At 40.0% G+C, this 23,054-nt stretch overlaps 1 protein-coding gene and 1 long non-coding RNA gene across 10 annotated transcripts in view; one reads left to right on the top strand and one right to left on the bottom strand.

Annotated features, from left to right (window-relative positions):
• The window catches only part of PLD1 (phospholipase D1), a 274,854-nt gene that overhangs the window by 196,083 nt on the left and 55,717 nt on the right, over nt 1–23,054 (bottom strand). For 2 of the 8 annotated variants that reach the window (XM_027541235.1, XM_027541195.1), the window contains exon 1: nt 15,861–16,040. The exons of 2 other annotated variants lie outside the window; for them this stretch is intronic. The gene's annotated coding sequence lies outside the window, so the exon portion shown is untranslated. Of the gene's footprint in view, nt 1–15,860; nt 16,044–23,054 lie in introns of those variants that run through there. 4 more of the 8 variants (XM_027541220.1, XM_027541203.1, XM_027541178.1 and 1 more) reach the window with 4 other exon arrangements.
• On the top strand, nt 5,774–13,847 carry LOC113892442. 2 transcript variants are annotated; one of them, XR_003511056.1, is made up of 3 exons: nt 5,774–7,495; nt 9,518–9,673; nt 12,523–13,847. It is a non-coding gene; the product is annotated as an uncharacterized LOC113892442 (long non-coding RNA). The 2 variants fall into 2 exon arrangements; XR_003511055.1 differs by having other exon boundaries at nt 5,778–7,311.

The raw sequence follows: 23,054 nt of genomic DNA, 5'->3' as shown, positions 1-23,054 counted from the left end.
AGATGAGTCCACTGAGAACATTTTCCACTTTGCCTTTGTCTCTATTCTTATCTCACTTCACCTTTCTGTTGCTTGACGCCCTCCTGAAGAGTCTCTTCTCTTGGCTTTCACATTCCCACACTCTTCTAGTTTTCTTTCTGTCTTCAGCCACTGAGATGAAATCTTCTTGGAGGCTGTTCTTCATCTGCTCAACTCTTACATGTTGGTAGTATTCAGGGTCCCACGATCTTCCTTTCAGAGTCTCCTCACCTCTCAGGGGTGGTTTCATTCATGGCAATACTTGGTGACAATACATATTCCTGTTTCCTTTCTTTGGTGTTTTTATGGCTCCCAGGTGATACCACCGTTGAACACATTCCTTCCCACTTGCCCTCTGTCTCTTCTGGAAGACTGGGAGCTCCCTGAACAAGAAGCCATCTCTGTATTCCCAGACACTGGTGTCTACTGGCCTTGTGGTAAATCCTTCCAGCCTTATTCTTTTTCCTAAGCTTCAGATATATATACCCAACCACCTGTGAATGTCCCACTTGGGTGAACTTGATATTCTCCAAATAGAATCGTCATCTTCCAAATCCCAAAACATTTCCTCGTTCTGGGCTTCCTTCCTGAATGAACTGGGAACATCACCTACGCAGCTGCATAAACCACATCCTGGAATTCATCTGCAGCCATACTCTTTCCCTAACACTCTCTATCCAAACAATAAGTCCTGTTAGATTCTAAATATATCTTCAGTCTAACCACTATATTTTGTCTCCATAATCATGACAGGTTTCAGGAAATGAAAAAAAGTACAGTGTAGTTGGGCATAGGGTTAAGTGCAGCTGATGCTAAGGCATTTAGATTTTATCTCAAAGTCTCCATCCGCCACCTCTCACTTCCCACTCTCGATGCTGGAGTCCTGGAGCTAAAAAGTATTCAATGACAATAATTTTGAGCTGTTCAAAATGGGATTTTGTAGGATAAGTAACATTATTTTCAATTGGTTACCTTTTTTACTCCCCAACTAACCAATGTGGTTTCCCAAATAAAAAAGATACTGGGCTAAACAGAATACTGGCGCTGCTCTCTTTATAAAGTTACTGTAGACAATAGCGATTTCCACATAAGTCTCAGGGACGTAAAGTAGTGCCTTTGCGGAACCATCAGAGCTCAGTTCTGCCACCTTTGAGAAACGACACAATATTTAAGGTAAACAAGTTAAACTGGATGCGTATGAGGGTGAGGGTTAGGGGAAAGAAGGATAGTAGAGATGAGAAACAGGCTGGATCTAATGACTCACAGGCACAGCTGACACATGATCAATTCATCATTAAAATAGCACTAATATAAAGTTAATAAAAAGCCATAGAGTAATCAGGAAGTGCCTTAAGTTAGTAGTTTCCAAGAGTTCCTTGTTATGCCACCTATATCTGCCCCAAACTATAAGCATTAACCAAATTTGTTAAAGGTATGGTAATATGGAGGTGGGGTGGACACACCCAGTGGAAAGAGAAAAGAAAAATGTACTAGTAAAAATTTACAAAAACAACACTGTGAATATACTGAAAACTTCTGAATTGTACACTTTAAATAAGTGAAAATTATGGCTTGTAAATTATATCCCTAAGAAGCTGTTTTTAATAAAATCTGCCAAGACAGGAATAATAAGTAGAGTTGTAAAAATCAATCAACACATAGCAATACTCAAAGAAAGAACAAGTAATTTTCCTTGATCCTACAGAATAACCAGCAACAAAAGTCATTTTTATATTTCTTGTAACAAAAATAGGCAAACTACTACTTATAACCAAAAAAAAAAAAAGGTGAAAAGATATTGTCAAAACACTTAAAGAAAGCAATCTGTCAATTCCTACTTTGAATATTGCTTTAATTTCACTGTTTTCACTACCAGAAGACTCTGCTCAGTGAGATTATTATGTTTTCACAAACAGAATAATCACATCCAGAAGTTTCTGCCAAACTAGTATCCATGAAATTATAATATGTATCACAAAGAGAACTATTACAAGCTCAGAAAAGGCATGCAAGTTTCAATGACTAGGGAAACAATTCGATAAAGACAAGACAAATTCTCAGTCAGTGATCATTTGCTTTTCAAGACGGGGTTTGAAAGAAAGGCACGAAAGATAAATGAAAAGTGGCAACACTCAGCTCCTTGTACGCACACTTGCTGGGTGCTTTTTGGGAAAGAGGCAGGGTGTAATGTTTTTAGTTGCTCTCAGAAAGACAAGTTCGTTCATGCAAAGACAGAAGGTAGATACCACTCATGGCTGAGTCTGCTGAACACCTGAACTGTCACAGCATTGTTAATCAGCGACGCTTCAATACAAAGTAAAAAGTTTAAGAATTAATAAAATACAATAAAAGGCAGATACCAAAGTGGAAGGTAGGTGTATGCTCAGAATATGATCCACTGGAATAGAAATTAACTAGGCCTATCCTCTGATCTCACTCAGTTTTAGCTGATCAAGCAGAACAGTCCAGATGATATAAAACAAAACAAAAACCTACCCTTCAATTTTTATCCTCAGAGATAACTTGCTCAAACCCAAGGAACCAAACATAACTCACTTTGGGTTTTAAGTTAAAACATGTTGAATCCACTGTGACTCAGCACACAGGTGTCACTTAAAGGTGCCTGAGACAGCCAATGAATCAGGCACAGAATTAGGCAGGAAGAGCACTGGCCTCAGATTCAAAGTTTTAGATACAATCTCAACTCTGGGAACTCTCCAAAAACTGAATTCAATATCTGTTGAAAGGAAAGAGTTGCTTTTGAATTTTTACACACCTACATACCAGGCATATAGTAGATGCTCAATAAATGTCTTCTGAATTATCACTATAGAGAGCTAACATTGAGCAAGCACTAAGGACTTCATATGCATGATATCATTTAATCATTACAATAATCCTATAAAGTAGACTTTCATATTACTTGCATATCACAAATTCAGAAATTGAAGTTTAGAGAGGTTAGTAATGTGCCCATGTGACTCAGCTGCTGAGTGTCAGAAAGTGGACTGCAGGGCCAAAGCTGTTAACGTGCATTTATGCACTACTGCCTCTCTGAACTCGGCTGGGCATTGGCCAAAGTAATCATAGTCATTAACGAACATATGAGGCTCCTCCGATTTAATGTTTGTTTTATGGCTTGCTTTTTGCCACCACCTGTCTTCCTAGGAGCATTAACCTTGGGATCCTCGTTAACTCAAAACCCTGAATGGTCCGCTGAATGTAACCATCACCCTGAAACTTGCTGGAAATGCAGAATCTTAGCCATATCCCAGAAACAGAATCCATGTTTTAACAAGACACTCAATGATTCAGAGGGACCTCAGTTTGACAGGCACTGATTTAGACTAGCTCCAAAATGATATTAAGGCATGTTATGACAGGAGGAAAGTAGGCCTGAGAAGGAAAATACAATAGAAATGTTATAGTCAGTGAGAACAAAACCAGCTTGCTACAGCTGTGTCAGGACCTTTATTCACCTAGATAATGGCACACAGATATTTATAAAGGACCTAGCAAAATTGACTTAGCAGCAGCAGCAGCAAAATGCCTAGAGAATTGATGAGACAACAGCTGAATCTATAGGGAGTATATCTATAGTCTCCCACCCTCTTAAAATCGCCAAGCCTGTGCTTTTAGAAGAACATATCATGTGGCAAATAAAAATACACAAAGACTTTGGCAAATACTGAATCTCTCATCAGGCTAAGGGCAGAGCTGTGCTATGGACTGATAAAACTCAAGACCTGGATGATAGATATTACCACTCGATCACAATCCAAGAGTCAGTTCTTAACAAGGTAACTTTATCCTTTTGAATATTAACACATTTTTTAAGCACAACACTAACATCAACTTAAATTTGAGCTTAAAAATCTTGATTTAAATTTGAGCTATTTCAATATGGCTTCTGGCTTTCTTTTCAAAACACACACCTACATTTCTAGACAGAAAGTGGCCTATATTTTTGGCCAAGAAGTATAAGACAGCACCTCTTCTCTCATGAGAGAGATGAGTTGTGTTGTGCTGACTCAGAATCTAAAGAAGCATCTGAAGGAGCTAATTTTTACTCACTATTTCTTACTCACTTAAACAGAGTTATAAAACCCCAGTAGCTCCACATAACTAAAAGTCACGCACATGACTAAAAGTTATCTTAGTAGGAAGTGAGATATACAGGTCACTTTTGTCTTTATTCCCACTTTTAAAAGAAAAAAACTACAGTCCTTTCCTAGCCGCAACTCGATGCTTCCCGCACTAAATGTGCCCCACACAGGTGGAAATCCATTCTCTTCTTCAGTTCTATGCTCTCAGTCATTTGAAATCTACTAGGCAGTTTCTTTTCTTTCAAACTTTCAACTATATATTCTTGACAATTTCTACTTCCTCCTGTCTTCATCTAGGGAGAACTAGAACTATCAGAATGGATTTCTTGCTAAGTAACCATCCAGATATCTCCTGGAAGGCTTCCTTTCACCAGTGTATCTGAAAAAAGAACTGCTTTTAATACTCAACTCTTAATTCTGTTACCGTAAAGAATTGTCCTCTGAATTCAGAGATTCTATACCAACTCCATCAAATAAGTCAGGGTTTTACAATAAAGACAAAGAGAGGATTTGGGCATGCTCAAAGTCAGAGGGCAAGCTGGAAGCAGAGCAAAGTTTAGAGCAGTGCAGTCAGTCCTAAGGATTCTGATTCAGAGTTGAGTCCAGAGACTATAGAAACAGGAAGACATGTACTAACACCAAGAAGCATTGAAGGTGTAACCCACAGGCCTGAGTCAGTCAACGATGGGGTGTTTAGAGGCCTGAGGGGTCCCATGAGAGAATCAAATATACAAGAGTTTCCTACAAGAGACCCAAATTCCCAGTCTCAATGAGGCCAGCAATGGACCATACTGAAAACCAGCTACAACTGTGCTAACCCAACCTCATTGCCAGTGGCACTGTTCATAAATCCACCCACTTTGGAGCATAATTTAGTACTATGTTTGTAGAGTCACAAAGTATTTATGGTCTTTGATCTGGTAACCACATGTTAAAAATACAGAGAAAGGGACATACAGAAAGTGGTTCACTGCTAAGGACAAACGCAGACATCTGCGTTTACGTTTAAACACTCACAGGTACAGACAGTGGTTGCCCAGGTTAGCAGCCGTTTTGTGCAAAAGCCCTGGGGATCTGGGATGAACCAACTTCACTTCAGGGCTCCTGAGGAGGAAGTAACAAGAATGGTGGGAACACATGCCACAGTCAGCAGAGTTGGTCTGAATCGGTTCTCCCTTCTACAGACAGCAGTGAAAGGGAAAGCGTTAGTGGCTCAGTCATGTCCGACTCTTTGTGACCCCACAGACTGTAGCCTCGGAGAAGGCCATCGCACCCCACTCCAGTACTCTTGCCTGGAAAATCCCATGGACAGAGGAGCCTGGTAGGCTGCAGTCCACGGTGTCGCTAAGAGTCGGACACGACTGAGCGACTTCACTTTCACTTTTCACTTTCATGCATTGGAGAAGGAAATGGCAACCCACTCTAGTGTTCTTGCCTAGAGAATCCTAGGGACAGGGAAGCCTAGTGGGCTGCCGTCTATGGGGTCGTACAGAGTCAGACACGACTGAAGCGACTTGGTAGCAGCAGCAGCAGCAGACGGTAGCCTGCCAGGCTCCTCTGTCCATGGGATTCTCCAGGTAAGAATACTGGAGTGGGTTGCCATGCCCTCCTCCAGGGGATCTTCCCAACCCAGGGACTGAAACCACATCTCTTATGTCTCCTGCATTGGCAGGTGGGTTCATTACCACTAGTGCTGCCTGGGAAGCTCAGTACCCAGAGAAGCAGCCAACAATTCCAGCTTGCTGATCGGTCTACACTTGGACCTGACTGAGGCCACAGAACAACAAAGGCAAACCACGGATACTCAGAGAATGGGGACCAGGTTGAAGAAATCTGAAAACACGACATTATAAGGAAGGGTTGAAACAAGCTGGAGTTTTTAAACTGAACAGAAATGAGAATGCGGGTATCAGCATACATTTCCTCTGTGGTTTCAGCGGACAGAACTGGAACACAAGGGTGGATATTCTAGAGAAGCTCCTGTCACATCCACATAAAGGAGAACTTTCTAACACTTTGAGCTCTCTAGGAGTGAAAGAGTCCTGGTGAACGGAGAGCTTCCTAAAATAGGAAGTGCTCCATCAGTGCCTGGATGGCACCATGTCAGCTGGCTCCAGAAAAGCCTCCTTCTTGGTCTCAGAGGCTGCAAACCCAGGCCAGACTTCTGGGGACCACCCTGAGCGGAAGTGGCCCCCTCAGGCTCCACCAGCTTGGGCTCCACTGTTTAGGAAAAAGCTAGCACAAAACCATGGAGCTGGCAAAAAGCAAAGGGAGAAGAAGATGGATTCACTCGGGTTCCAGCATTGTAGCAACTCACATGGGAAATAAAGATGCAGTTTAGATGAAAACTGACAGACTTGAGCTCGGGCGGCAAGAGGCTGTGCCAGGGCCTGACCTGCTAAATGTTCTGGTTCAAACCTAATGAGTCCATTTAAGGTGCAGGACAGTTTTACAAATGATAGCAAAGCCTTGGTGAGATCCACATTCTTTCCTTCAGATGTAGGCCTTCTCGCCCCAGTTACATACCTTAAGTTAAGCCTCTATCCATGCTTTAGGGAATAATTTTTATCCATAGTCTACGAAAACCTGCTAAGATCCCAGAGTAAAACAGATGCGTAACTTTGGACTGTAACTTATCAACATTTATGAACCCTGGTTTAAGCTTATTGTGAACTTTGTGATTCAACTACATCATCAATGTTGCAATCATTTCATCTAAATGTCTCTGATGAAAGGTGGTGGGTGTTAACCTTTTGCAGCAAACAAGTGCCTTGTTTACATCAGGTGATCAGTGGATACTTCTACCAGGTGAAGTAACCGACCTGCTGAAGGGCCTCAGTCTTACTCCCCAGATGATGCTACTTTGGGTCCAAGAGAAGCCATAGGCTATGGCTCAGTCCTCTGTTAGTCAAGGTTTACCTAAACTTCTTTTGTCAAAAACATTTCTTATAATTGAAAACTCTGTAAAACCAGGTATAGTTAGGAATTCACATAAGATCAAAATTCTCTCTTCCACAGTGTTGAGCAACTACCATGAGTCAGGTGGTAGAATGGAGTTTAGGAGCACAAAGGTTAACAGCTCTCACCAGAAGCTCACAGTCCAGGGGAGGAGACAGGCTTTTAAGAGCTAATTCTCAGAGTGTGAGAAGTGCACTAGGAGCTCAGAGGAGGAGTTGCTCAGCCTGAGGTATGGGGAAGGTTACTGCTGGAAAGGCACACTGGCAAGGAATCTCGAAGGCTGGGTAGGAGTTCACTGAGCATGCGTGTATGCATGCTCCGTCATTTTAGTTGTGTCCAACTCTTTGCGACCTTATGGACTGTAGTCTGCCGTGCTCCTCTGTCCATGGGATTCTTCAGGCAAGAATACCGGGGTGAGTTGCCATGCCCTCCCTCCAGGGGATCTTCCTGACCCAGGGATCGAACCCAGATCTTCTGCACCAAGGTGGATTATTTACCACTGAGCCACCAGGGAAGCCCTCACTGAGCATAGAAGAGAAAACATTCCAAGAAAAATGAACAGTGATAGTATGTTGGACTACCTAACCTAAAGAACAATAACATTATCCTTGCGTGTGTGAGCAGCAGAGTGAGGCAGGGTGAGGACCATGACAATTGTTTTCAGATATCTGGGGCACAATCTGATTAGGTGTTTGCTTCTCCGTGTAGAAGGTATTATAAGAATTGGAAAGCAGGGTGCCTATGAGATTGTACATTTCAGTTTAATATATACAAGAACATTCTTTAAAGAAGGACTATTAACAAAGAAACTGGCTGTCTGGAGTAGACAAGTTTACTTCATAATTATCTAGTTTTGGAGTCACTTTGGGTTCTAATTGTAGCTTAGCTCATGGTAAGCACTTAATAACCAGTGGCTATCCATAATGTGAGATGGAGAACTCATCTTCACACTGTGAGTATCCACACAAAACCAAGCTATCATATCTGGCTATGTCTAACACTTGGGGTGTAAGTCTAGGTAGACTAGAGACCATCAAGCTCCCTCCCAGGTCCTAGCCTGGGACTCTTATTTGAATGTCTCTGCCCATTTCTGATCTGGCAATATTCCCTCAGCTCATCAGGAAAAACACTAAAGAAATGTCCATTCATAACCTGCTATCTATAAATGTTAGCTCTTGTTACTATGGTTATTATTTCCTCAATATAGTCCTTCTAGTAATCTTATCCCTGGCTTTTATTCCTGTGAGAGTGGGTGTATGTGTTTAATGGTATGCAAATATTCTTGCAAGCCAACTCAAATCCTTAGTAGGAATAGATGATGTCAGAAAGAGTGAAATAAAATAACTTCTATAGTTTATTATAAATGACACTATAACAACAATAGGTAACATTCACTTAACACTCATTGTGCATCAGGCATTCTGGGAGGCCTTATATATAAATTATTTCATTTAGTACTCAGAAGAACTCTGAAAGGTAAGTACTAGTATTATAATCCTCACTTTATAGATAAGGAAATTGAGGCTTACAGAAGTCCAGTTTTCACTCAAGATTCCAACCAACAAGCAGTGGTCGAAACTGACAATTTTGTAACACAGCCTACAACGATCACATATTAATAGATATGTACTCCCACATATTAAAAAATTTTGAATACTAAATATTTTTATTTAAATATTAAATATAGGGACTCCAGAAAACAAGAATAAGCCATTTAATCTAGTAAATAGGTGACAACAGTGAGTTCGTTTGGTTTCACCGATCTTACATTTCAGGACACTGCTGAGAAGACAGGGGCCATAGAGTAACCAGGTCATGTTCACTGAAGTGGTCTTTGATCATCATATTAAAATTTCCAGCTTTCTCACCTGTATGATTCTATTCAAATGAAATGTTCAGAATGGAAAAATCTAGAAAGGCAGAAAGCAGAATAGTGGTTGCCTAGCGCTGGGGGAGGAAGAGAGCGGGGGAGAGAGAATGGGTTCAAGGTTTCTTTTGGGGGTGCCAAAAATGTCCTAAAATTAGGTTATGATGATGGTCATTCAGGGCTTCCCTGGTAGTTCAGCTGGTAAAGAATCTGCTTGCAAAGCAGGAGACCCAGGTTCAATTCCTGGGTTAAGAAGATCCCCTGGAGGAGGGCATGGCAACCCACTCCAGTATTCTTGCCTGGAGAATCCCCATGGACAGAGGAGCCTGGTGGGCTACAGTCCATGGTGTCACAAGCAGTCGGACATGACTGAGCAACTAAGCACAGCACACATGGTTATACAGCTCTGTAAATACACTAAAGGAAACAGAATTGTATGATTTGAAGGGGTTAACCCTGTGATGTGTAAATCACACAGAACACAATTTCAATAAAGCTGCTAAAACATAATCCCCAGGGTTCAGTGTCCAGTGATCTTCAGTCACTCCCTGTGGCCGCTGTCTTCCAGAATAAACATGGGAACCAGATGTGCATTAAGTAAGCCTTTATCTGAGAACAAAATGTTCGAACAACAACGATGAGAATAAAGACCACACCTGTGAAGCTGGTCATTTTTCCTTGGAAGCCACACTGAGCCTTCAGCTTCTTTCTCCAGTGTTATGAGGTTAGTGCTGAATGGTATTAGCTTTTGATTTTTACCAACCCAGGGAAAATGGAAACATAGTTTCATTCCTTATTACTAAAATGTTTGTAAGACAGAAATATTAAAAATAGCAGCAACAGGGGAATCAAATGACCTCTAAAAGCCCGAAAAGATTCCAATCCAGTTGACTAGAACCTTGGGATCTCAATCATTCTGGGCTTCCGGGACCTCATCTGGAATAGGACGAGGAGGAAGAATGAAGTCAACTACTCCAAGGTTCTTTTCCACCTTCAACATTCCAGTCAAATCATATCTTCTAAGGACTGTCTCAGTGTGTTAATCGTCCCATTGGGCATGCATGTGTGTCCCCCGTCATTTACAACTCTTTTGCAACACCATGGTCTATAGCCCGCCAGGCTCCTCCATCCATGGGATTTTCCAAACAAAAATACTGGAGTGGGTTGCCATTTCCTTCTCCAGGGGATCTTCCCGACCCAGGGACTGAACCTGTGTCTCCTGTGTCTATTGCATTGCAGGTGGATTCTTTACCACTGAGCCACCTAGGAAGCCCCATGTCCCATTCTAAACACCAGCAACAGCCCTTAAACAAAGGAATTGTTATCAAGACATCTGGACACACTGGAAATCATGAGTGTCTTTCTTGGACTGATGTCTCAAGTATTTAAGTGCACTTCTTCCCACAGCCCTTATTTAATAAACTATCTATCTTATAATTGTATTAGCTATAACATCTAAGATTTTAAACCTGGTACATAAAAATCAAAAGGCAGTTTCCTAAAATAATGAATGCATGCATGCTAAGTAGCTTCAGTCATGTCCAACTCTGTGACTCTATGGATTGTAGCCTTCCAGAGTCCTCTGTCCTTAGGATTCTCCAGGCAAGAATACTGGAGTGGGTTGCCATGCCCTCCTCAAAATAAAGGCAGCTGTATAAATGCAGAAAAATAATTGCTCCTCAGAATAAAAATATCCTCTCCTTTATAGAAATTTATCTGGCCTCAACTCTAACCTAATTCCTCATCTATTTTAATTTTTATTATAAAACATAAATTCCTCTTAAAGGAAACCTTAAATTTACAAACTATTTGAGGAAATTAAAATCATTCTTAGAGCTACCATCTTAAATAGATTATGGGTGATGTTAAGTTACTATTAAATTTTTGTATATCTTGTCTTCATTTTTCTTTCCATGAATAATTTATATATTTTTCAAATATAAAGGGACTGAACTGAACTGAAACATAAATATTAACATGCAGAAGAATATAAGAAGAAAATTAAAACTGCCAGAAATTCCTACCTTTAAAATAATCCCTAAATCTCTATTAACTTGAGGTGACCATCCCTTCTGCTCTCTCCCTAAGAATAACACATACAGAGATATATATATATATTTTTTTTTCACACTCAGTTTTCTTTTTTTTTTTTTTTTTGCCATTCTCCCAAATCTTCCCACCCTCTCCCTCTCCCACAGAGTCCATAAGACTGTTCTATACATCAGTGTCTCTTTTGCTGTCTTGTATACAGGGTTATCGTTACCATCTTTCTAAATTCCATATATATGCGTTAGTATACTGTATTGGTGTTTTTCCTTCTGGCTTACTTCACTCTGTATAATAGGCTCCAGTTTCATCCACCTCATTAGAACTGATTCAAATGTATTCTTTTTAATGGCTGAGTAATACTCCATTGTGTATATGTACCACAGCTTTCTTATCCATTCATCTGCTGATGGACATCTAGGTTGCTTCCATGTCCTGGCTATTATAAACAGTGCTGCGATGAACATTGGGGTACACGTGTCTCTTTCCCTTCTGGTTTCCTCAGTGTGTATGCCCAGCAGTGGGATTGCTGGATCATAAGGCAGAGATATATTTTAAACATGGCCAAGTATGAGAGACACAAATAGTTTGAGATCCAGTGTTTTAACTTAAATATCTGTCACCACCATTTCCTCCCCTGATAATTTTTCCTAAATAGTAATAGCAACCTAATGATCCATTATGCAATTTTCTTCTAGTGTGCATTTCAATTGTTACCAACTTTTCATGATAATAAATAACACCTCAATGAATATTTTTGTAGTTAAAGCTTTTGCACTTCTATCTGGAAAATTCTAATTATTGCCCTAATCCTTTTGTGATTTCCTCTATTGGGTTTTGGCTTCCTAAGTGGCTCAGTTGTAAAGAACCCATCTGCCATCGCAGGAGATGCAGGTTCGATCCCTGGGTTGGGAAGATCCTCTGGAGAAGGAAATGGCAAACCACTCCAGTGTTCTTGCCTGGGGAATCCCATGGACAGAGGAGCCTGGCTGACTACAGTCCATGGGGTTACAAAAAAGAGTCAGACACAACTTAATGACTAAACAACAACTGTTGATGTTAAGAAGAGAAAGTACTTCCCAATCCAATGGTTAGAATTATTGTTTGATTTCTTTTTTTAAATTTAACTCCTTAACCTATGGACTGTATTTTTAAAGATTCCAAACTTATTTGTCACATGTTTAAGCTTTGGCCAAATCTAGAGTAAGCTATTTGCACAACATTTTAAAATGCACATTTATGTTTTTTAAGGAAATACATGTTTCATATTCTTGGCTTTCCACTTAGCTTCAGAAAGCCTTCAGGAATGACAAAACAACCAGAACTTTGATTGTCAGCAGGAAATCATACTGGTCAGGAACGAAGAGGACACCACTCATTCAGGCCAAATAAAAGCTAAACAAGTAAAAGGCCAATGTTTGAGTCTTAGTGGTTTTATTATTTTAGCCTTAAAAAGTCTCAAAAGTTCCAAGATTAGCTTATGCAGTTAAAAGACAGTTTTTAAAACTGTGGGCTTATTCCCCACAGGGACTGGTCACCATTGCTCTCGTTTACTGACCACTGACCAAGCTCTGCATTCTGCTTCGCCACTGGTTCTCTCCACTCATCACCAGCAGAACATGTGAGAAAGCAGAGCACAAGGTCAACCCCCACCCAATGGAAAAAGAACACAAAGGACATGCCTTACTGGTTGATGGTGGGTCAACAGGAGCATCTTTGAGTAGGAAGGGCAGCACAGATAATAGTATTTCATGGCTGCTTCTTAGTAATAATAAGGATTGGATTATATTTCCCAAAGACATCAACTTCTCACTCCATTTCTTCCCCACCACATTGCCTCTCTGAGGCACAACAATATTACTGCCAACTAGTTGTTAAGACTTGGGACAAATTATGTAACTTCCCTGGGACAGTTTCATCAACTGTAAAGTGGGGATAATAAAGACAATTGATGTCTTAGGGTTGTTGTGAAGATTAAATAAGAGGCTGACACAAGGGATGGCCCTTAGGAAATGCTTTTTGAGTGTTAGCTGTTACTATCACCTTCCCTCTACTACTCCTGCCATGATTACTAATATCATCACCTCCAGAAATGCCAGAAGGTCAAACTTGATTTGGGTTCTTTAGAAGGAAAGAGGGAATAGGGGATGTCTATGGTCAGATCAGCCCTGGGAATAGAATCTGTCCTCAGCCTTTGCAATCCCTCTGGGAAGTTAGTACATACTGTCATTACTAAAATAGTGAATTCTGAGGTGGGTGCTCTCACAGCATCTCTTGCCTTCTGTCTGAGCTGCTGATAATGTAAGCACAAGACCCATTCACGTGGGCACCTTCAATGTTAGCAGGGCTGGAAACAAGAATTCAGTGAGTTAGGCGTGAAAAAGGCAAAGGTGGCCATGTACGAATTTGACAAGACCAGAAACTAAGTCAACAGCTGACAGCTCCCCAAACGTGCACACTGAAGATCAAGCTTATGGGCAGGAATAGAGACTGTTCATCTGGGACATGAACAGACCCGGCTGATAGGTGAACATTTATCAAGGTTCAGAAGTCAGAAAACCAACTCCTAATATCACCATTCCTCCTGATTATTCATTTCTTTCCTCTGAGTTCTTATGTTCTAGTGACATCCACCGTTCCCAATATTTGGGGTATGGGCCAATTTGTGTTGAAATAATCTGTCCTAGGATTTGTCTCCAACTCTGAATCTAAGCTTTGTTTTAAAAGGAAATAAGGATCACATGCTTCTGGAACATAAACTATGTTCATAACCATCTGAGATTTATGAGGCATCTGGAGTACTTCTGACTGTTAACAAGAAAGCATGTTGGATAAAATTTAATCGGCTCAGAGTTTAACCTGATATGGAATGGGAAAAATGCCCGTCTCTACTTGATTTTAGTCAAAAGGCAGAGATGTAACTAAACTAAACCAGTCTTGCAAGATGAGAACGAGAATTCCAATGTGTGTGCTAAGCCTGGAATCAGGAATAAGATTTGCTTTGATCCCAACTTACAGGTTTTGAGCACTCCCTTGTAGTCTTTTTTTCCCGTCATGTTTGGAGGAAGCTTACTGTAATGGATCCTCTTTAGGAAAACCCTAAAATATGGTTTTTACAGAGTTTCTTCTCTTATTCTATCCTTTGTCACGTTGGTTTTTTTCTGTTTCTAATCAGTAGTATTTTTTTGTTGTTCTTATTATCTGTAGAATAAAAAGCTGTGAAGCACTTGGGAATATAGAAATTGAGACATAAATGTGTCTGATGTGAGCTTTTTAGGATTTATCCATGCCAATTAAGCACAAACGAGTGACAAGTAGAATGTCTTAACACTGTCCTTTAAAATCAGGGAGCAGGTATAATCAGATTGACAAAAGTCTTCTTTAAAATGTTAAGTTAATAGTATTTAACAATAATAGCATTATGCAGTACTAACACATTAATATTAAGCAAATTATACCAATCTCTGCTTTTTTTTTTTTGGATTTACTGTTGAAGAAAACATCTGCAGACACAAGGGCAATAATCAGATCAGATCAGTCGCTCAGTCATGTCCGACTCTTTGCGACCCCATGAATCGCAGCACGCCAGGCCTCCCTGTCCATCACCAACTCCCGGAGTTCACTCAGACTCATGTCATACAACTGTGTCTCAGAGGGGATAAAGTCCAGTCCATTTTGCAATCCTGAGATAGCATGCAGACATAACTTTATAACTTCAGCCTCAGCGGAGATAGGACTGGGAACTTTAAAGTTTAGCAAATCACCTGAGAGATTTTTCTAAGTGTAATATCTACTTCTGTCTTCCTTCTCCCTCAGTTTTATATTTTTAGACAGAAGAGAACATGAGCGAACAGACCCTTTCTGAAACACTGTATGGTAATAATAGAAGTATATTGACATATTTTAAAACACTAGAGCTTACCTTGAACTAAACCATACCTAAAGTAACATAAAAGCCAGTATACTTCATAAGAATACTAATACTTCATATACAAAACTGAAAATATCATCAAATCGAACTATTCTTGTGAAACTGTTTAATACCAGATTGGTTTGGTGACAAGTGAACAAAGGTAAAATTGCTCTCGAGATGTCTAAGTTAATGAAATTAAGGAAGATATTCTCTTGATACTTCACTTTATTGACTTAATTTCACTTTAATACTATTAGCGATAATTTCATGCCTTCCAAGGCACACTCCGTTTTGACTGTCATATTTACTCCTAGAGTAATCTTCAATCCTGAGGAATCACTTAAGAAGAAAAACAGTGATGACTAAGAAAGGGATTCAGTTCAGCTTGATCCACCTGTGCACTCTGTCCATGTCAACTATTACACAGGTGTTTTCTGAGGCATTCTAGAAAAATGCCAGGCTTTTCAAAAAGAAAATTAAAATGATATTCTGGTTCCTTTAACTATAAGTAGTAGGCCCTAGAGAAAAATACATCAGACAAGCTTGCATGCTGGCTGGGACACAGCACACTGTTGCCTTGTGCTCCAAAAAGTAAAATAAACCATGTATAATATCATAGCTATTCCTAGAAGACATAATGAGAAGATACAATGAAAGGAATTCTGAAAAAGGAACTGTAAATGCATACAAACAAGCACAGATTTCTAGACTGCACATCTAACACAAACCAGTCATTACTGCGTGGCTTCCTCCTGCATTTAATATTGTTCAACAATGCAGATAGTATAAGGAAGACTATAAACCTCAGACCTCCGTAGGATCAATGAATATTATTTTCTAAAAAAACGCAGCAACAGCACAAATGCCATGCCGACTGTCATGTCATTGCCCTGTGAGAACAGAAAGAAAGTCTGACACATAAAGCAGAAAGTTCAAAATGTTATGTACTAACCTGGTGCCCCCGTGAAAGTAGTCGCTTCATATTGCTTTAAAGAAAGAATCCTTACTATGAAACCAATCTCCAGAGCAGCTGACAGCTGAGAGGGGAAAAGAAACTGACCACCCGGAGAGTCCACAAACACAGGAAAGAGAGCCCCGTTTTTGGCTGACTCCCCAAAGGCAACTTAAGTCATAGCCAAGCCCACAAAGCACTTTAGCCTATAAGCTTTAGTAATGAACTTGAAACCACTCCCATATGTTAAATAGACACTGGGCTGCTGTGAGAAATAAAATCCATGTACAGAATGAGCTAAGACTTCGGGCTTCATTTTTGTACTTGCTGCCCAAGAAAACTGTAACACACCAACTTAAACAAAGAGCATTCTCACTCCTTTCTCTCCCTACAGATGCTGTCTTAAAGTGACTCATTCATTTTAAACAAGAGGAATACAGTCTGCCCTCCACTAGGGCCATGAAATGAGTTTTATATTGTTGCCCAAGTTGGTGGTGGTGGTGATGGAACATATAGCACTATAACTTCATGTTGCCTAAGAGGGACCATATTAAGTTATTGTTTCTGAGAATCAAAGTTACATACTATTACTATTCCTACATTTTTGAAATATATTGTTGTTGTTGTTTAGTCACCAAGTCAAGTCCGACTCTTTTTTGCAACCCCATGGATTGTAGCCCGCCGGGCTCCTCTGTCCATGGGATTCTCCAGGCAAGAATACTGAAGTGGGTTGTGATTTCATACTCCAGAGGATCTTCCTGACCCAGGGACTGAAACTGCACCTCCTGCATTGGCAGGCAGATTCTTTACTACTGCCACCAGGGAAGTCTCTTAAAATACATTAAATAAGCAAAAAACCTCATTAATCACTGAAGTCTAAAAGTTAAAGTTCAGGGGGAAAGCTTATCAAAGAACTATCTAACTTCTGAGTCTGACATGGTGTCTATAAATCTGAAAATTACTTGTAATTCAATTCTACCACCTACAGTTAGGTTATTTTATAAAACTAAAAAGTTTTTTTGGTAGTTTTGTAATTGTTTAAACTAGAGCTTAATATGACTCTCTATGGTTTTAAAATAAGAAATTTATTTTTCATTCTAAAAAAGATAATTGATAGTTTCCTTAAGCCATTTATTTTAAAAAATAATGTTCCCACATACTGCTTCTTAAGAAAGAATTAAAAATCCATGCTCTGCTTTTTAACATAAAGTGCTTGTGGTATACACAATTTTTCCCAAGTTTTCAACACCAAGAGCAGTTTTAATTCTTGTTTCCATGATTTCTACCTTATTTTTAGCAGACCTGTTTAACATAATGATCAAGATTACCAAATTCAGTGTTTCTTCTGAGCCATAAAGATGGGACCAAATAGTCCAAGGAAAATTTGCAATACTAACCACGTACTTTAATAACACTTGATTCTTTTGTTGCCAAGTAGATTTACATGTATTTACGGTAAAATCCAAGTTACTCAAAACCCGTGAAACGTAAGTCATTAGCATATTAGCTCAACAAAATCAGGCATGAAAAGCCCTGTAACTGCCTCGGATCTAATACTCGCCCTCCGCCCTCCCCCATCCACTCCCAGGGTCAGAGCTCAACAGTTTCTCCAGGAGTCAGTTCAGAACGAGGGGGAGCAAGGCAGCCACTTCAATGAGAAAACCAGCCTCAAGACTTTGGCCCCTGCGTTATAAAGGAGCCAGTGCCCCACCTGGTGGCAAAACCAAGAAAAGGCTGAAATAATTAAACCTCAGGGGAAATAACTTGCCGTTGGAAGAAAAAGAAGGGGAAGAAAAGGATGAGTTATAAGAGCACATTAACGTCACATACAATATGTGGTAGGAATCACGAAAAGTTTCTTTCCCACAGACCAGAATATTTATAGAGGGTATGAAAATATTCATGCAAAAGAAAAAGTATAATTACATTCAAAACCTGTGGATCTGGTTTGCAAGCATATATAATGATTTGCATTCCCAGAGAAATATTCTCATAAATAACATTGATCTCTCCTTTACCCAAAGGGCTGCAAGAAAAATTCCTGTGAGACCAGCATAATCTCTGAAATGTAAAAACCCTGGATACATCCCAACTCAGCGAGCTAACTGCTGGTGGGACTGTGTCTCCATCATTCTGTTAAGATGCTATATCCCCAGGATTCTTCCTATCTTTCTTTCAAACAGTATTTCCTTTTGTCTAATATAAATTATTTTTGTTAAAATCGATGTTCTGATATCCTCAGCGGAGATGAAGAACAGTTAAACACTGGGTTTTGAATTACATGACAGTCTTTAATAAAACTCCAGCAAAAATAAAAGTATAATAGGATGTGACTTTTAAATAAGCCCAGGCCATGCTACTGGAACTAAGACTAATATTACAAAACTTACTGAAACTAAAACTAGTAGCTAATATTTAAGCTCTCACAATACGCTAGGCATGGTTCTAAAGTGCTTCAAGAGATTAATTCATTTAAATCACCCCAATCTATTATTTTGCCAGTTTCACAGATGAGAAAGCTGAGGCCTCTAAAGAGTAAGTACCTTGCCAAGATCAAACAGCGAGTGGTGGAACTGGGATTAGAACTCAGGTCATCTGGCTGTAAAGTCAGTGCTGCTAATCACGTAAGATGATAATGCTGTCCTCCTCCGTGCGTACCACTGTGAAACTGCCAGGCTCTGGTCAAATGAAAGGGAGCAGGAGACGGTTGGACAAGGACTTTGTGTGGGCAGTCCTTGTGATAGTGCTGGCTGGGAAAGGCATCCCAGCCAAGCAGCCACAGAACTGAGACCTGGAGGCCATAAGGCAGCTGAGGGATCCCCAAGCAGAGGGCACTCACTCAGCCTGCCAAGACAAAGGGGGAAGTGGGAAGCAGGCCACCAAAGGGACCACAGGCAGCCTGGTGAGGCTGGGAGACCAACAGAAGAAAACTCTGTGAGAGAGGCAGGAGTCCTCTGATGTCACATCATGGAGATAAAGAGGCATCACCAAGAGATTGTAAACCATAATGTGACCAGAGGTGTGTGTTGGAAAGAGAAGTAAGGAGGAACTAGACCCTGCAAGGTAAGCGGAAATTTAGAAGACATTCCAGGTAAAGGAAATGACACATCAGTGCTTTAAAATGTACAAGTCTACACTTCCACAGATATCATCAAGGAGACTGGGGCAGTAATCCGGGCAGCAGCAGTGCTCACTTACTTGCTCAAGCTGGGTTCGGGGCCTGAGCCCTGTGGAGGTTGTTAATGCCACCAACAGAACTGGGCACACAGAAGGAAGAGTAGGCTGGCAGAAGAAGGAGGGGTGGGATGGACAAGACAAGGAGGTGGTTTTTGGAGGCTATCAATAAAGGGTGGATATTATGTTCTTACTTTTTTGGTATACTGATAACTGTATATCAGTCTAATTGGTTTCTTTCGTAACCCTATGCAGTCTGGTATTTTCTCTTAAGAATCTTTGCTGCAAGAACTTTTGCCTTGCAACTAATTGGCTGCAGGACAGCTTTACTATAAAAGACAAAATAATGAAAATAAATTAAAATAGGGACATTAAAAAGGATATAATGAAACATGAAAAACTAATAACAAAAACTTAAAACTACTTCAAACATTGTGAAAGCAATGATACTTCCTTTCTCAAAGTCAATCATTAATGATTCAGGGTCTAATGTTGGACATACAGCTCCATGGTATTAAAAAAAAAAAAAAAATCTGCTGTAAGACTCTTCAGATTTCCCTGTAAGTAGAATGAACAGACAAGAGATGCTGCTCTCTCTCTCTCTCTCTCTCTCTATATATATATATAACATATACAAACATATATATAAAGCAGTGCATATCTGGACTACATTAAATATTACATGACAGTCCTCATTTCACCAAATCACCTAAGCCAGATTCTGTGCCAAATACCGAAATTCTGTCTACATCATGTTCTGTACTATCAAATAACAAAAAATGTCACCATTTTCATAAAACTTACCAAGAATCATGTAACCATTTATTCTGGGGATATTGGAGGAGTTTGAGTCTCCCTTTGCCTTCAACTTCTAATACTGAGTGATAAATCTGGTAAAGGTGACATTACAAGATGAGATGTATCTAAATGAGCTAAAGAATCGATATGTAATATTCTCAAACAGTGTCATGTATTACTAGCCTCCACTTTTATATTTGCCATCGGTTGGTAAACTTTTGGTTCTGACAAGAGAGAGATGGCTATGCCCATGAAAGGATTAGCAAACTGTTATCATTTTCTGAGTGCCGAAGAATTGATGCTTTCGAACTGTGGTGTTGGAGAAGACTCTTGAGAGTCCTTTGGACTGCAAGGAGATCCAACCATCCATTCTGAAGGAGATGAGCCCTGGGATTTCTTTGGAAGGAATGATGCTAAAGCTGAAACTCCAGTACTTTGGCCACCTCAAGTGAAGAGTTGATTCATTGGAAAAGACCCTGATGCTGGGAGGGATTGGGGGCAAGAGGAGAAGGGGACGACAGAGGATGAGATGGCTGGATGGCATCACTGACTCAATGGACGTGAGTCTGAGTGAACTCCGGGAGTTGGTGATGGACAGGAAGGCCTGGCGTGCTGCGATTCATGGGGTCTCAAAGAGTTGGACACGACTGAGCGACTGATCTGATCTGATTGTTTTCTAGCGCAATATTCAGCCTGGCTTTACACTCTCTTATTTCACACTTCAGTAAGTTTTCTTATCACTGTATTTTCTATCAAGTTGCTATAACACAGTTGAAACCAATTGTCAACCACTTTCTGTTTTATGGCAAAACTGCCTTACGGCCAATTAATTGTGCAGTAAAACTGCTTTATGGCAAAGATGTTTACTGCAGAAAGGCCTAGAACCTCTAATTTTATTCACTTAAAAGTATGCATTTAATTTAATGCATTAAACATTATTTTGTAAAGGGATTCATTAGCTTCACTAGAATGCCAAAGGGGTCCTTGCAAACTCTCAAAAAAGCAAAGAACATCTGATGCAAAGGATGGGGGGCGGGTAACACAGGAAGACACTTAAGGAATTCAGAAAAGGGGAGACAGAGTATGAGATGACCAGGATTCAAATCCAGGATATTGATTTGTGTTCTTTCCTCCACCAACTCTACACTCCAAAATAATAAAAACAGAATCCCTTCATTTGTGTCAACAAAGTACTTTCACAGGTTACAGCTCACTGCTGCTGCTGCTGCTAAGTCACTTCAGTCATGTCCGACTCTGTGTGACCCCATTGACGGCAGCCCACCAGGCTCCCCTGTCCCTGGGAATCTCCAGGCAAGAACACTGGAGTGGGTTGCCATTTCCTTCTCCAATGCATGAAAGTAAAAAGTGAAAGTGAAGTTGCTCAGTCGTGTCTGACTCTTAGCGACCCCATGGACTGAAGCCTACCAGGCTCCTCCGCCCATGGGATTTTCCAGGCAAGAGTACTGGAGTGGGGTGCCATCGCCTTCTCCATACAGCTCACTAGCTCATCACAAAGACCCAGTAGGAAGTAGGAAAAGGCAGGTGATACCAACCTGCCTGAAACCTCAGAGAAGCCGCTGCCCAAGAAGACACCACTCCTTGGGCCAGTCCCAGGCATGGAAACTGGGATCTGCCCCCCCACCCTACAGAGCTGAAGCTGTAGTCCTGAGCGCAGAAGAGGCGATGACAAGCCCTCATATCACATTAGCTAGAACCTGATCAGGAGAGGATGAAAGAGTGCACAAGTATATCCTGCTTCTCTTCAGGCTTTCATTTGCAGGCAGGCCTAACAATTTACTTGGATGCTTTGCTCTTAACTCTTATTTAATTTTGATTTGTGATGGGGGTGAATTACAGGACTTACAGTATTTCAACTGTTTGATTTTCCTCTGGCTGTAACCAGAACAGAAGCCTATACTTAAGCAATTAGTCTGAAAATAGATAGACAGGCTGAAACAATGTGCTCTCTGTTCTCTCCTGGCTGTGCCCACCAATGGCATTCATTATTTAATCTGGGACACGTGTTGTCAGGGCTGTGTTAACAACAATGTGTCTTATTGTCTTCATGTCCATTCCCTATTCTGCCACATCTGTCATGGCTCATATCTGTTTTGCATCTTTTTTTGTTTTATTTTGATTCTCTTATTTTTACAGGATCATTTTCTTAATTACTACAGATTGCTCTGAAATCTGTTCTAATGCTCCAAAAGGTTACATTTATTAACTTGCTGATAACAAAAAAACTTAATGGACACACATTCTTTTAGATGCAAATCTATATAAAATTATATTATTAAAGCAAATTTTATCTCATAGTTGGTTAGATAACCTATCCTTTTTAAAAAAACAATCTGATCAGTTCATAGGTCACTCTGGCCTCTTCTCATATAAGGTGTTTCCTTTCACATGATAATGAGAAGGTGGCTATACATGACTAACCAAATATGCTTGTAGGGGAGGAAAATTTTTCCCTTCTAAGTTCTTTGGCTGTTCTAATAATTAAATTGATACAGACAGATTAACAAGAGAAAAATTAATTTTGTATATATGAGAGCTGATAAAAATGTGGGATGCAAAGAAGTAACCAAAGAAGGTAGCTTTTATACCTTTTAGACAAAAGAAACAATAAATTTGTGAAGAAATGACAAAATACAGGGGTTTGGGCTTGGCCCAGCAAATCAGTGTAGTAACAAAGTTTGTTTATACAACCCTCTTGGCCCTGAATTCCCTGTCTCTGGCAATGAGGATGCCTTCAAACCTCCTGGTACAGGGAAGATCCCTTCCACCTGGGAGATTTAGTTCCTGGTCTCAGGGAGATAAAGGAGGATCAGAGTATTCTTATATCAGCTGTTTCTTAAATAACTTTAATTCAAAATAATCAATATGCCTAAGTAGCATATTTTAGGGTGACATATACTTCTCTTTCATGTTGTTCAGAAAAAACCCTGAGTATTTCTTTTTTTTTGAACAAATATATGAATATTTTTATTTGTTCCTTAGTCTACCTCTTTATACTCTTCTAAAAGAGAAGGAAGTGCTTAACATGCTCTTTTCCCACTTTCATCCACTATTGAGGAGTGAAAAAAATGAGTATTTCTTAATATGCATATTAAAATGTAAATTATTATGTTTATTGGTTGGCCTTTAATTTCTAAGTTTCTCTAGTCTTTTAAAAAATTTTATTTTAAATTGGATGATAGTTACAATATTGTGTGGGTTTCT

This window comes from Bos indicus x Bos taurus, chromosome 1, assembly GCF_003369695.1.
Source record: "Bos indicus x Bos taurus breed Angus x Brahman F1 hybrid chromosome 1, Bos_hybrid_MaternalHap_v2.0, whole genome shotgun sequence".
Classification (NCBI taxonomy): Eukaryota; Metazoa; Chordata; class Mammalia; order Artiodactyla; family Bovidae; genus Bos; species Bos indicus x Bos taurus.
Note: the sequence above shows the minus strand (reverse complement) of the source record. Positions and strands in the feature narration are given on the sequence as shown.